Source organism: Lactuca serriola, chromosome 4, assembly GCF_051521515.1.
Source record: "Lactuca serriola cultivar US96UC23 chromosome 4, Lser_US96UC23_V15, whole genome shotgun sequence".
Lineage (NCBI taxonomy): Eukaryota > Viridiplantae > Streptophyta > Magnoliopsida > Asterales > Asteraceae > Lactuca > Lactuca serriola.
Genome location: NC_136411.1, coordinates 51,386,005 through 51,394,946, shown reverse-complemented (window position 1 = coordinate 51,394,946; position 8,942 = coordinate 51,386,005). Strand labels below are relative to the sequence as shown.

Below are 8,942 nucleotides of genomic sequence, written 5' to 3'. Positions count from 1 at the left end.
CTTCGGGCAGTTTCGCTTCCAATGCGACTTTTCATGGCAATAGAAGCATTCAGCCTCTTTAGGGTTGGCAGAAGGAGTGACAGAACCTTTCTTGGTTCCACTTGAAGAGGAGCCATCAAGGGACTTTCCCTTGGTACCCTTCGAAGGGCTCCTCCTCTTCTTCCCTTTACCTTGCCCGATTGCCAAGACAGGGGCTGTGGTATGAGTAGGAGTGGTAACAACCGATTTACCCTTAAGACCACTTTCGGTGGTTTTCAAGAGTCCTTGAAGTTTGCTGAGTGTAAATTCCGCCTTGTTCATGTGGTATGTCATTCGGAATTGATCATAACACAGGGGTAAGGAGTGCAAAATGATGTCAATTTCCAAATCATCGGTGAAGTTCACATTCAGTTTCAGCAAACGGTCCACATACCTTTGCATTTTTTGCATGTGGCCAGTGATGGTTTCACCATCCTTCATCCGGGTTGTTATCATGGAGGAGATGATTTCATACCGCTCTTGACGATCACTCTGATGGTAGCGTTCCATCAAGTCCTGGTGCATCTCAAAAGGGAAATAGTCCTCATAGGACTTTTGGAGCTCGGATGTCATTGTGGCCAACATGATACATGCCACTTTGGTGGCATCTCACTCATGAGTCCGGTATTCAGCGATCTCCTCAGGAGTTGCAGATGACTCATCAAGTTCCTTAAGCTCCTTGTCGAGGACATATTCTTTGTCCTCATACCGAGTGACCATCCTGATGTTCCTGATCCAATTCATAAAGTTGGATCCATCGAAGATGACTCTCCCACAAAGGTTCATGAGAGAGAAGGAGCCGGTAGGGTTTGAGCCAGACGCAGCATTGATGGAAGACATCTGAAAAAGAAGAAAGACAAGTTTAGATTAGATATAAAGATAGTCCTTAATAAGACACCCAAATGTAATATTAAGGCTAGGACCCAACACAATATTTTATAACTTAGAAGATGGATGCCATAATCCAAGCTATAAAATATTTGAAGGTAGGTGAATGACGATTCACCAATTTCCACCATGAAAAATGAAATAAATTATTAGGTTTTAATTGGTTTTGAAACTCCTAGATTCTTTGAGATTCATTGAACTTTTCAATGGCATGTTTCAATCTCAAGTGTGTCCTTCAAGTTTTGTGACTGGGATGCCAAGGATCACAAAACAAGGTGTGAAGTAACCATGCAAATTACTTTGTACTCTTAATGTTTATCACTCAATCGATGTTCCTGTTAACCACACGCGCTCCACCGATCTATGATGAACCTTAAGCCACCCTTTGCCTACCTTGCTAAGTCCAGGTTAGTGTGCCGGTTAACCACACACGCTCCACTAACAACTTAAGTAAAGTGCAAAGTGTAATTTCATGGGTTAGCACCTTATTCACATTTTCCTAAAGTAACTAAGATTGAGAATTTATAAAAACATTTAGTTACTTTATAACCTTCATACTTTTAATGAGGATTAAAGTCATTGTCCTACCTGTTCGGCTAACGACCCTCCACCAGTCATGAAAGCGGTGGGTGAGAGTGGACACCCATTAAGCTGCCATTTTATAGGCAACAACCTTATACCCCCCTTATAAACCGGCTTCGTGAATGAGGCCTACTAACGGTAAAATGACTTGTTCTTATATATATATATATATATATATATATATATATATGTATGTGTGTATATATATAGGGGTTAGGGAATATAAGGCTGTTAGGTATTTAAAGATATGTATAGAACCTCAAAAACATTGTCGTTTTGGCTAAAATAGACCACCGCCAAACCCATAATTACATTCCTTCATCAAATTCGATTTTGCTCTTCAGTGTAGTTTTCGTGATGTTCCTCTCCATCTGGTCGACATCCACCTCAAAGATTTTAATGCCAAAACTTTCAAAACTATGACACAATTGGAAAAGTCCATCAAATAGCCTTCCCAAATTTTTGGGGTCATCCTCAGTGATCGTCATTCTTCTATTCTCCGTCCCCACAAACAAATTTATCTATATTGATTCTATTTTCATTGTTTGTGGCTACTTTTCTCCTTGCCTCCATAACCGTTTGCTCAATTCCACACCTAAATTGATGTGGTTCTCATCCAAAAATGTTTGTCTTACACTATTCCTAAGATTGTTCCCACTTCTGCTTGCTGTTGTTCTCTTCCGCTTCGCTTATATATAGAAGGAGAATAACCAGAGAGATTTTTCTATCCAAGGAACGGGATGATTATCCCTAGTTGTATGAAAATGAGTAAAGATTTGAGATATGCCAACAAGGTGTTCGATGAAATGCCACATAAAGATATGGTTGCTTGCAATTTCATGATTTCAGATTTGAGTTATGTATATCCGTTAAGGAGAATAAGTTCATAATCGTTATGGGAATAAGAGGGTAGTATATGTTGATTACTCTAAATTATATTCAAATTAAAAGAGAAGTTTGCATTGCATTTCGACAAGTGGCGTGCTGTTTTGATATATTATGCTTTGAAGGTCAATTATATCTTTGAGAGATCGATGGGTGGATCTTTTCAAGAACTCCTACAATAGTTAGGATGGAATTTGATGCACAAAGAAGACCATAATTTCATATTTGTGTGTTTATGTGGTTGTTACTATCTGATATGTATCAGACAACCCAACCTTAGGAAGTGAAGATGCATTATTCAAATTTATACCCTTGAATATTTGTTTTTTTATTAATGAATTTTGCTTAAGGATTTTTTTTGTTATCACATCATCTGATTATAGACTTGTTTTTTAAGTTTTGAATCCTTCTCAACCACCAAAAACCTGCCCACTATGGGAGAACATATGCACATGGTATCACCACAGTAGACTCGGGATTTAAAATCTTTAAGTCGGATATATTGTGTAAAAGTTAAAAGTAATGTACATAAAATAGATTTGTATGATTAATTCATTGAGGGAAACCCCAATTTTCTAAACTAAAACCAATTTTGTCCAGAACTAGCCAAACCAAGAGCAATCAATGGCACACCAACAATAGCATTGCACTTTCCGGCATGAATTATAAAAGTACCTCTGCTCAGTAAAAATCCATTTAACAATTACCAAATCTATCAAGGGGCAAAATCGTCCAAAACAGAAAAAATAAGACAAACAATTATATACAGGGGTAAAGTCGTCCAAATCATAACCAAGTACATAATAAACTGTTGGTATTTAACGGTTTAATGAGCAGTCAGGTCTTCTATAATTGTATCAGGCAGGATAGTAAAAACAATAATTGGTTTAAATAGCATTGTAGTTAGGGTAAATGTATCAGACTGCTAAAACATTGAGCAAAGAGTCATTCCATATTTCCACTACAACATTAATAAGAAATTAAATAGAAGTACAATAGAAATACATTGAAAATAGGATGCTACAATATGGAAAAATTCGAAAAGTATAATGCATTAATAAGAAAAAGAGTAAAGATTTGAGGGGTTATATATCTCTCAAATCTGACTGTCGAGATTTCACGAATGGAGTAAGTCTTTGACATAATTCAAATTATCAAAATTAAAAGTTTTGTAGCTTAAACTAAAACTGAAAGGAAAACTGTAGATGTTCAGCAATAATTCTTCAGCCTTCTTTGCCAAGTAGGTTTGTTAGAACCATTCATGAGTAAAATCACTAATCATCTTGTAAAGCCTCCTCCGCCTAAAACAAAAAAATGTAAGCACTAGATCAAGCTAATAAAAAAAAATTAATATATATATATATATATATATATATATATATATATTAGAAAGCACCTTTTTCATTGGACATCCAGTCACATAATGACCCAATCCTTTACAGTGAGAACAAGTTCTTTTTTTCTTCGCCATCTCTAAAGAAGACTTAATTATGCTTGCATTTTTGGGACGCCCTTTCGTATTGGTCAGCACAAGAGGATCCCGAATAGACAACTGAGGCATAATGTCTACTTGAGAAATTCCCGTACAAAAATATTGAGATGGATTTTCAGGTGCATTTGGCTTATTGTGAACCACTTCATCTTCTAGAAACTTTACCAATAAATTATTGAGTCTTCTTATCTTTGAAGGGGAATTTTTTGCTAGTTCGATTGCTTTAGTACTGTTTGCACGAACATACCATAGGGTTAAGGCACTAACTTCCTTTTTATTATTCATTTCATCTAATCCAATACTACTAGTACCCACTTGGAACCTAGCATCAAGTGTCCACCTAGGTAAAATATAGTGGTTAGGAAGGGTTTGAACATGACTCTTCAGGATCACATGTAGGCAATGCTTTCATAATATGCCATGTGTTTCAAACTTAGCAAATGAACAAGTGACATTCACTTGATCTTTGAGACGAAAGCTGAGAAGTCTCCAACGCGATTTATCAACATTCATTTGCCCAACCATGTATTTAATTTCTTCTGTACATTTGCTTACTGTCTCATGAGTTAGGTTGTTATTAGCTTCTATCCATTCTTTTTGAAAAATCTCAAAAATCTTTCTAGTATAACATTCTCTGGCTCTCGCTTCTATTGGATGAACCGATGAAAGAACTACCTTCGAGTTTATAGTTTTGAAGTCTTCATCTTCTTCAACGGCTCTTCGAGACTCAACCGCTTTATCATATTGAGCTACAAATTCATTCAACATAGTCTTGGAATTAACAAATTCATCAAAAAAGGAATAAATGATCTCGCTTCGTCCGCTTGTTGTCATGCCAGCAAAAAAAACATCCTTTAAGTAGGCTTTAACCCAATAACCCTGTTGGTTAAACATCTCGATGATCCAACGATTATTTTCAAGGTTATATTTGTCACGTATAACTTCCCATTCCGCCTCAAACTCTTCAATCAAATCACTCATTACCCATTGTTTATAAGATTCTTTGAAATCACTATAACGAGCTACAAGCGGTTGTAGATGTTCCAACGCATGTTTCTTAATATGCCATGCACAGTAGCGGTGTCGAGTATTTGGAAATACTTTTTTTATAGCATTACCCATGGCCTTATCTTGATCAGTTATAATTGCAGATGGGTACTTGTTGAACATGCACTTTAAGAAATGCTCAAATAACCATTGGAAAGTTTCTTCCTTTTCATTTTCTAGCAATGCACCACCAAATATTATGGATTGACCATGATGGTTCACACCAACAAAAGGAGAAAATGGCAGCTTAAACTTGTTCGTCATGTAAGTTACATCAAACACAACAACGTCTCCAAATTTAGAGTAGGAATCCCTAGACCTTCCATCAGCCCAAAAAAACATTTCTAGGCGACCCATCCTCAAATAAATCCACAACAAAGTATTGGTTAATATCAACTAATGCTTTATCTTGAAAATGTTTGATAAGTCCATAAAGCTCTTTACCTTTGTATTGTTTACATTGCTCGGATAAGATATCAACACACTGCTTTGAAGTAACATTAGCTTCACATGGAGATTTCATTGCATTTATGGCCTTTTTAATTTGAGATAGCTTCAACCCAGATTGACCAAGCTCCACCATAAGAGATTTACATGCCATTGATCGGTGGAACTTCCCGTGAGATCGATGTTACATTACTTTGGTTGGTGTAAGACTTAAATCATGATTATGTGCATCGTTAAAAATATCCACAAACCATTTCCCATCTTTCATTTTTGAAATCCGAAGCATCGCTTCACATCTAGTCCTTAACTCTCTTCGGCGCTTTTTTGCATTCACACCTGAACTGCCACCCTTCAAACGTTTAAAACCTCGTTTGTTGCACACATACATCTTATGATAAACCTCCTTTGTTGACTTGTTTTTATAAGCCCAATGAATACGAATGCCAAATCCATGTAAAAAGGCATAACGGTTATAAAATGTGTATGCATCATGCGGTGTATTGAATAACTTTCCCATGATAATTGTATCATTACTTTCATCGTCATCACATATAAGACTCGCATCCACGTTAGTTATTTTCTCAGTTTCAGATACCAAATGACCATGTATATCAATATCTTCAGCTGTATGTGTTTCAGTTTCAAACGGCTGATCATTTGCTTGGTTTTCTAAATTAATAATGGTTTGTATGTCCTGCATCAAGAAACAAACAAATTCTTCTTTTATCAGCAATATTATATAATATAAAAACCCTCTACTAAGGGGATAGATGGGAAACAAAATACACCAGACACAAAATTATCAAACAGAAAAAAAAAGCACAAAAAAACGTGAGAGTTTAAAACAACCAGACCAGACCCGATCAGGAACAGGAACATAGCACTAAATTGAAGGTGTTATATAATAAATATGTATATTAAACATGTAGCATAAAATGTCTTGATATTATATTACTTGTGCCCTCATCTGGAATAATGCACTGAATTGAACCTGTTTCTTGGCAATTGCATGCAACAAAAAATCATAATACGGGAGGATCTGATTGTGATACACACCTAAAAACTATAGCAAAACAAACATCAAATAAAAATTGATTACAATAGTAATTGGATGTAAGAAGTATGTGATTGAAAAGTGAATCATGTGAGAAAATACGTATACAAAACTAGCAAATCAAAATAGCAAATCAAAATTCAATATAATACAAATTAAATGTAAGAAGTTTGTGGGTGAAAAGAGAATCATGTGAGATTATAAAAGCCAATTAATGCGTATACCAAACTAGTGATATGAATTGCAATTAAGGGGATAAAAAAATACCTATGACAAGGTTGCAAATGGTGAACACGAGCTGCAACAAATAAGGTTGAGGAAACTGGTGATTTTTTTTCTTTCAATTAGAACAATACGCTGATGATAATCATAGTGATTGATTCGAGTTAGATGGAAAGAACAAATCGATAGAAAAAATGAATCGTGTCAATAACAATTGTGATCATGGAAACATTATGAAATATTTTCAGTAACCAAAAGAAAGGAGCCTATTAATTGATTTTCTATAAAACGTCGGCGTTTCAAAGGGTTCTACACCCAACCTTAGTTACCCAACAACCACATATTCACTTATATATATATATATATATATATATATATATATATATATATATATATATATATATATAATTAACTTATAATATCATAAAATATAAGGTTTGAATTTTAACTTTTAAAATTCTAGGGGTTGAAACTAAAGTTTTTAAAGTGACTTTACATGTTCCAAAACTTGAGGGAAAGTTTTGTAACTTTCAAAACTTTTCATCTTTCATAACTTATCAGTTAATGGTTTATTAAAATGAGAGACTTTTCATTTTATGTAACCTATGTGTTTAATAATGGACTTTTAAAGAAAGACTTTTGGTAATCCATAACTTGAGGACAAATTATGGATTCCATTAAAACACGTCAAAATCAAGAATTAAACTAACAAGCAAGTTGCAAATAAATTCTTATGATCTTCTAAACTCATAAGTTCAGGAACATTCATATCAACAATTTCAAGAATCATAAATAATCATACAAAACTTGAAATTTTGATAATAGCCATTGAAAATGGATTAGCATAACCATTACACCATCTAAAACAAGTTTTATAAGACCAAAACAATTTACGGTAATGTTTCTAGTCCATTTCCACCAGCAAAGCTCGAAAAACTGCATTCAGGGGCTCCTACTCGTCGAGTGCAAGAACCTACTCGACGAGTAGGATGAATTAACTCATGGACTCGTCGAGTCCCCCCATGGACTCGGCGATTTCATGTTGTAGAATGCAGAAAATTGAATTTCTTCAACAAGTTTGCATCAAGTATCAAGAAAACAAGCCTAGGCTATGATACCATTGAAGGTTTTTGAGCATTCTAAAACTCCTAAGGTGTACATGCAACCCTACAAAACTTGGATCTATGTTTTACTAAGATACATGCAAATTTGATTTCTAAGTTTCTTAACCTATCTAGCATGGCATGGGGAGCTTGAATCATAAAAGCTAGTAAGAAAAACATACCTTTCTTGTTGCTTGGATTCAATGAGAACCTTGTGAGCCTAGCACCTCAAGTGTGATGCCTTAAATGTCTCACACAACACCACAACACTTGGAATAACCTTAAGAGAAGACGCTTATCACTCAAATTCGGCTAGCCCTCTAGTTCTCTTCTAAGTGCCCGATTTTGCTTGTCATGGAGCTTCTTATATAGTGTGCCACAAGTAGGGTTACTCCATGTAAACCCTAATGTGCATGGCTTTTCATATTCCATGATCCATGGGTTTGTAACATCCATGGACTATCCATGGAGCACCTTATGGGTTTTAGCCCAATTCATATAAACCAAGGATCATTAGCCCATTATACAAGAATAGATGATTTACACAATCAACCCCATATATTTAATTAGTCTCTTTTTGATCACTTAATTAATTCCAAATTAATTCTTTGATCAATAGCAATTAAATAATATAATTAATATATTAGAACTTATAATATATTAATAAACCTTAAGTGTCATTTCTCTCATTTAGTCTATCCAAGTGTTGCAATGTCATGCAACCCAAATGGACCATGCCAACCGGGTCAAATACATTCCAAGAATAGTTATGAACTTAGACACCTAATCCAACAAAAAACTCAACCCAACCATACTATTTCGAGATATGCATAACAGATAACACGTATCCAACAAATAAATAATCATATAACCATTCAGACTAATAGGCATCTCCATACCAACATCCTATATCTCAAAATACAAATCTAATAGATCACTACTGCATAACAACACTCGATATACCAGAATACAAAATCCAGTGGGTCGACATTGGTGCCTTCGACTCACAAGTATAGTGAGGAAAACTCACCTTGATCAGAAGGTAGCAAATCTTACACCCAAGTCTGCGACAACCCGATTCCTTACGCTGGACACAATCAATACCAACCCTAGTTACTTTCTAAGGTTAAGCCCATAATCATGAGGCCCAATAATGAATCAAGCCCAAACCAGGCCCACTAATGGCCCAAACCAACTAGAAAAC

The 8,942-nt window shown here is 35.3% G+C and overlaps 1 pseudogene; it reads right to left on the bottom strand.

The window, feature by feature from the left end:
* Window positions 1-3,647: 3,647 nt before the first annotated feature.
* On the bottom strand, window positions 3,648-6,784 carry LOC145098355 (protein FAR1-RELATED SEQUENCE 5-like; annotated as a pseudogene).
* Between the last annotated feature and the right edge of the window lie 2,158 nt (window positions 6,785-8,942).